Genomic DNA, 6,336 nt, shown 5'->3' on the forward strand with positions numbered 1-6,336 from the left:
GTATATGAATGTATAATTTTTTACTTGTTATGGTTTGTTTTAGATTTTGTAAAATTATATTTGTATATAAATGTTGAAACTTTATTGAACTACCGAATTACATGTGTTGTTTTAAAATAATTAATAGCTTGTTTAACAGGTCCGTTTTAATTTTTATCAATGGTTTTGCAGAGTTGTAATTTATGTAACTTTATATGTATTAATTTGTATGGACATTGATAATTGATAATATTTAATATTTATAAGAAGTTGTAATTAGTTTGTTAGATAATCTTGAGATATACCAATATTTTTGTAAATTTATTTACCTAACATAGTTAATTAATATATGTTATCATTATAATTTTATAGAGATTCAATAGAAGTCATGGATGATCGTTTATGGATGTATCGAGATTCACCCTAAGGATTGCGGATGATGAATTATTGTAATGGGGTTCAGGGTTTTATTAATTTCACAACATCTATTCCCATAAATTTTATTAGAGGCGGTATTAGATGTCTATACAAGAAGTGTCAAAATAAAAAGTATATGCATCCAAATATTATAATGATGCTTCTTCTACACAAAGGGTTTATGAAGAATTATCAGTGTTAGTATGCACACAAAGAAGTATTTATTAGTAAGAAGAGAATTAGAGAAAAGATGGTTGGGTCAACTTCTAGTACTAGCAACATGCATGAAGCGGCAAATGATAACACTAATCCTTACAGGAATACGGTTATGGATGCAATGAGAATGAATAAAGGTAATGTCAGTCAATCTCCAATTATAGAAAAAGAATCTAATGTAGATGCAACTAGGTTTTTTGATCTGTTGAAAGATTCTAACGAACCATTATGGGACGGCTACACGGACCATAGTAAATTATCTGTTATAACACAAGTGTTCACCTTCAAGTCAGATCAAGGGTTGAGTGAGGCCGGTTATGACAAGATTATCGAATATGCAAGAAGCATTTTACTTAAAAAAAACAGGCTAAAAGAGAACTTTTATGTTGCCAAGTCCATGATGAAACCCCTCAGTTTAGGATACTAGAAAATTAACATGTGTCCTAACTTCTGCATATTATACTACCTTGAAAATGTTGAGCTGATCGAGAGCATGACATGTGGGTATTCCCTTTACAAACCTAAAATTGGTAGAGAAAAGACTCTCGTGGCATATAAAAAATTTAGATACTTTCCAATTACACATAAACTGCAAAGGTTATGCATGTCACCAAGAACTACTGAGCACATGACATGACATCAATCACATCATGCGGTTGCTGGAGTGATAGTGCATCCTTCTAACAGTGAAGCATATAAACTCTTTAACAATGTGCGTCCTCACTTTTTAGCTGAATCAAGGAACGTGTATCTTATTCTTGTTAGCCAGTCATACTAACAGTTTATAACTTGCCATTACAGATTGTATGAGGCCAGAATTCATGTTTTTATCTCTGGTCATACCAGGTCCGAGCAGCCCGGGCCGGAGTATAGATGTTTGTCTTTAACCGTTGATTGATGAGTTAGCATAGTTGTGGTCCTTTAAAGCTTTCATTTATGATATATCGATGAAACAAAATTTTCTTATAAAGGCAGCTTTGATGTGGACTATTAATGATTTTGCAGCTTATGGAATGCTTTCTGGTTGGAGCATGCATAAAAAACTAGCATGTTCATACTACATGAAAAACAATAAAACATTTAAGCTAACAAACAGAGGTAAAATTTCTTTTTTTTACTATCACCGTCGTTTCTTGCCACATAATCATAGGTACATAAAGAACATAAAAGATTTCTTTGTTGATAGAGTTGAAAAAGATGTTGCACCCTCGTGTTTTTCTAGTGAAGAATTGCATGATGTCGTATCAAAGTACGATGACATTGTGTTTGGTCTTCAATAAGGTAAGCAAAAGTTTTATGATTTTGGTTTGACCCATAATTGGGTAAAGCAAAGTATCTTTTGAAAGCTTTCTTATTAGAAGACCAATTTGTTCCACCATAACCTTAACGTTATGTACATTGAAAAGAATGTGTTTGAAAATATTTTCAATACCGCCATAGATGTTAAAGGGAAGACAAATGACAATATCAAGGCTAGATTGGATGTAGCTTTGTTTTGTAACCGTAAAAATATGAAGTTGGTTTGTGATAAGTCACGGGACGCAAAACCAAAAGTAAGCTTCGTATTAGAGAAAAACACATAACTACTAGTCTATAAATGGCTTAAAAGTCTATGTTTTCCAGATGGATATGCCTCGAACATATCAAGTCTGGTTAATATAGAGGAATGCATATTGTATGGAATGAAGAGTCATGACTGCCACGTGTTTATGCAAACACTCATCTCATTAGTTTTTTTGTGATTTGTTGCCAAAGGGGATATGAGATGCACTCACAAAGATTAGTCATTTCTTTAGAGATATATGTTCCAACAAGTTGAATATTGATCACATTGAAAGGCTTGAAACGAATCGAGACACTATGCAAACTTGAGATGATATTCCCTCTATTATTTTTTGACTCAATGGAGCATCTCCCCATACATCTACCATTCAAGGCAAAAATTGAAGGATTGGTCCAGTATAGATGGATGTACCCATTCGAACTGTTAGATATTATAGTTGTAATATAATTCATTTATGAAAGTATTTTCTTTTTTTTCTTAATTAAAAATATTTGATTAATTTAATATATGCAGGTACCTGTTCAATCTCAAGAAAAAGGTTAAGAATAAGGTGCATGTTGAGGCTTTAATATATAAGGCCTGTATTGTTGAGGAGATCTCAACATTTATCTCGTACTATTCTGAACCTCATATGAGAATTAGAATCAATTGCTTTCCAGGCATGATGATGGTGGTGAAGTGTCTTCCAGTAGGAACTTATCGATATTCTCCAATCCTAGACAACCCATATCTAAAAATACCATAAAAGGAAAATAATTGTTAGAAATAGAGTTCAAACATACATACAATTATGTTCTATTTAATTGTGATGAGCTGAGACTTTTTATCCAGTAAGTATATATATGTGTAATACTAATTAAACTTTGTCAATAATATACTGTTAATTATATATTATAATATCATACACTCATTATCACTTGCAGGCAACATCGATAATATTTGTTATCCAATAACTCAAAGTTGACCGAATCCCAGATCTTTCAATTATAAGATGAACAATTTACCACGTGGTTTAGAACATATGTAAGTACTATCATAAACTCATTCTCACTTGTAAAATTACTGTATGCATGTCATTACGAGATTCTTGTTTATTATTCATTGATGTACATTACATACAAGGTTTATAAAATGAGAAAGAGTGCTGCTAAGACATTGTCTTCACTAGGCCTAGGCCCTAAAAGAAAAGTTAAGTGTTACAATGGATATTTGTTCCATATTGAAGAATACAGGTATGGAAGAAAGACATACAACAACAGTGTTTGTTTTAAGGGACCGACTAGTAGTGAGTTAGAAGTTAACTACTATGATAGATTAGAAGAGGTCGTTGAATTGCAATATTATAGCGAGCAAAATAGACATGACTATCAGAGGAATCAGAGTTGATGTGTACTATGGTTTGGTTGAAATCAACTCAAAAGCTAAATTTCGTAACGTAAATGATGTGTTTGTTTTCGCAAAGCAATGTCAACAAGTTTATTACACATACACCCCTTCCTTTAGAAAGGATTGATTAAGAGTGGATTGGTTGTTCGTTTTAAAAACAATACCTAAGAGTCGTGTCGAGCTTGCTTAGGATGAGAACGAAGACACAAGCATGCGAGATGAAGTCTTTCAAGTTAATGAGTTGATTGAATCATATTGAGTTGCTCCTTCGATCAACTTGGAAAAAAATTTAAATTTTCATGTTTTTTAAGATAGTCATGTTGATATTGACGCAGAGAAATTGAATGTTGTTTTGAGATTTAACGGACAACTAAATGTCGATGAAGATAATAATATTCATATTAAAGATTGCGATGAAGGTGATGACTATTCAATTGATGACAAAGAAGAAGAAAATTCTAACTAACTATCAGAATGAAGTCATGTGTAACATATTTTTTTAGTGTAATATATAATATGGATGATATATTTTGTAATACAAAATATTTATTTTATAATTTTATGTATTGTTTAAGCACTATTGTTATTATTTTGTGTAATGGACAGTTAATCATTTAAGTGTCCACAAGAAGGTAACTGGGCAATACAAATATAATCTTTCTTGTATAATGCACTATCACCGATGTCTATACCGGCGGACTAAGGTCCATTGGTATTTCACAGAGAGTTGAAAAATAATTACTATAAAAAAATTTATGTTTCAAAATCTAATTTCTCGCTATGGAAGTAGGTTGCATGATTTTTGGTATGAAACATAAAAAAAGGTAAAAAAAACCACGAGAGATAAGGGTCTCTAGTGCTAGAAAGACATGGTGGTTTGGAGGGATTTCAAACTGATATACATCCTGACAGATATATGGCCACACTATCTTGAACACGTGACATTTGACCAGTTCACATGACACTCATAGTCCTGTATTGGCAACCAGAATTGATCAATTCATGGCTCAATGACAACGCATATCAGCGACTCTGTTCCATTTGTTGCACATGCAAAATAAATAGTAAGATTAATTTAAATAAAATATATTGTTAATTTTTTGTTAATTAATTTTTTTCATTATAGGCTACGTCTCTTGAACGTGAGTCGAACCCAATGGAGTTGTTTATTAAGATGCACGTGAAGATTCAAGACCGCCAAAAAAGGGCGCAACAGTTCGTTGACAACCGTGCTCAATACTTTGTGGTATGTTTATTCAACCATCTTATTTTGTAAGTTATTATTTTTAATGAATTGAATATGATGATTACCTTTTTCATTTTCAGGAGACTTCTAATAGCCAGTTGAGAGATAGATATGGGCACAATCTTTCGATCCATTCGAATTTCAATCCAGAATTGCGAATGGAGGTTGAATCATTAGGTGAACCTGATAAAAATCGGGTGTACGGGCTCTCCAACACTACGGCTGAGAACTTGTGGGTGGCTTATAGTGTCTCAACCATTAGGTGCTCCCAATCAATATCGAGCACCCAATCTAAGGAGTTCATGGCCTTGTAACAACACATGGCTGAGCTTACGGAAAAACCCGCCCACCAATCGGCGGAGTATATATAACTTAAAGCGGATCATGAACAGTTTCACCAAATGGTCATGAACATGGCATCACAAAGTAGTGATACATGTGTGCCTCCTCCTTTTTGGTCGCATAACAACCAACTTCCTCCTCCTCTAGCTCCACCATTATGTTAAGTTGTAATGAATATTATTTAATTTTATTTTTTTTGTTTTTGATGTTTAATAAAAATTTCATTTGCATAATTTCTTTTTTTTACTATTAATTTATATAATATTATATATACTACATAATTTTTTAAAAACATATTTCAAAATAATCCCAAAAGGTTTTACCAATGGATTGCATCCGTTGACATTTGTTAATCATACCAACAAATTTATAGACAAAATTAGTTCATCGGCATTGCATAGTAGCTGCCACAACCACCAATGAATATATAGGCAGATATAATCGGTTGGTATTTCACACACTCACCGACAACGTTACTGATGGCTTATTCCTTTGGTATTTCACATGATCACTAACGGAATACATCCGTCAGTATATTTCAAGTAGGAAACTTTTTTTTTCCTTGTAATTTCTGTTTGTACAATCATCGGTAAAAAAAAATTTTACCGATTGATTTAGCTATCGAATGAGGTATTGCCAATGAAAAGAAAGTCGACGGACGTTTTCTTTTAAGGATGACGTCAGTAAAAAATTACTGACAAACACTGAATCACAGATCGACAGAATATTTTCGTCGATTGTCACACCCGGACATCGCGGCGACCTTAAAAATTATTTAAATGGAATGGAAAGAATGGATTTTTGGCATCCTATTCTTTGATGGTGAATGAACTTTGTTTAAGGAGTCGCCACCTAGTATTATGGTTACTAGTAACCCTAACTGGTCAACAGAGATTTTATCGTTCAAGACTGATTACGCAAAAGAAAAAATATTATCACCCCTTTTAGCGTCCTGCCTAAGGCAGGCTGCATTGCTGACTTTGTCAATAATTGCTAATGTTTTGTTGGTTTATGCTATGGTGGTTTTGCGTGTAATATTCCTGACTCTGGCGTCAGTGAATAGTGAATATTTAACTACAGATATTTCCAACTCTGGCGTTGGTAAATATCACGTAGCTATAAAAAAAAAAATTAAAAAAAAAAAAGAAAAAAAATGATGATAATAAAAATGTAGATAAGTTTGATT

This window comes from Populus euphratica, unplaced genomic scaffold (genome assembly GCF_000495115.2).
Source record: "Populus euphratica unplaced genomic scaffold, PopEup_1.0 scaffold114.1, whole genome shotgun sequence".
Lineage (NCBI taxonomy): Eukaryota > Viridiplantae > Streptophyta > Magnoliopsida > Malpighiales > Salicaceae > Populus > Populus euphratica.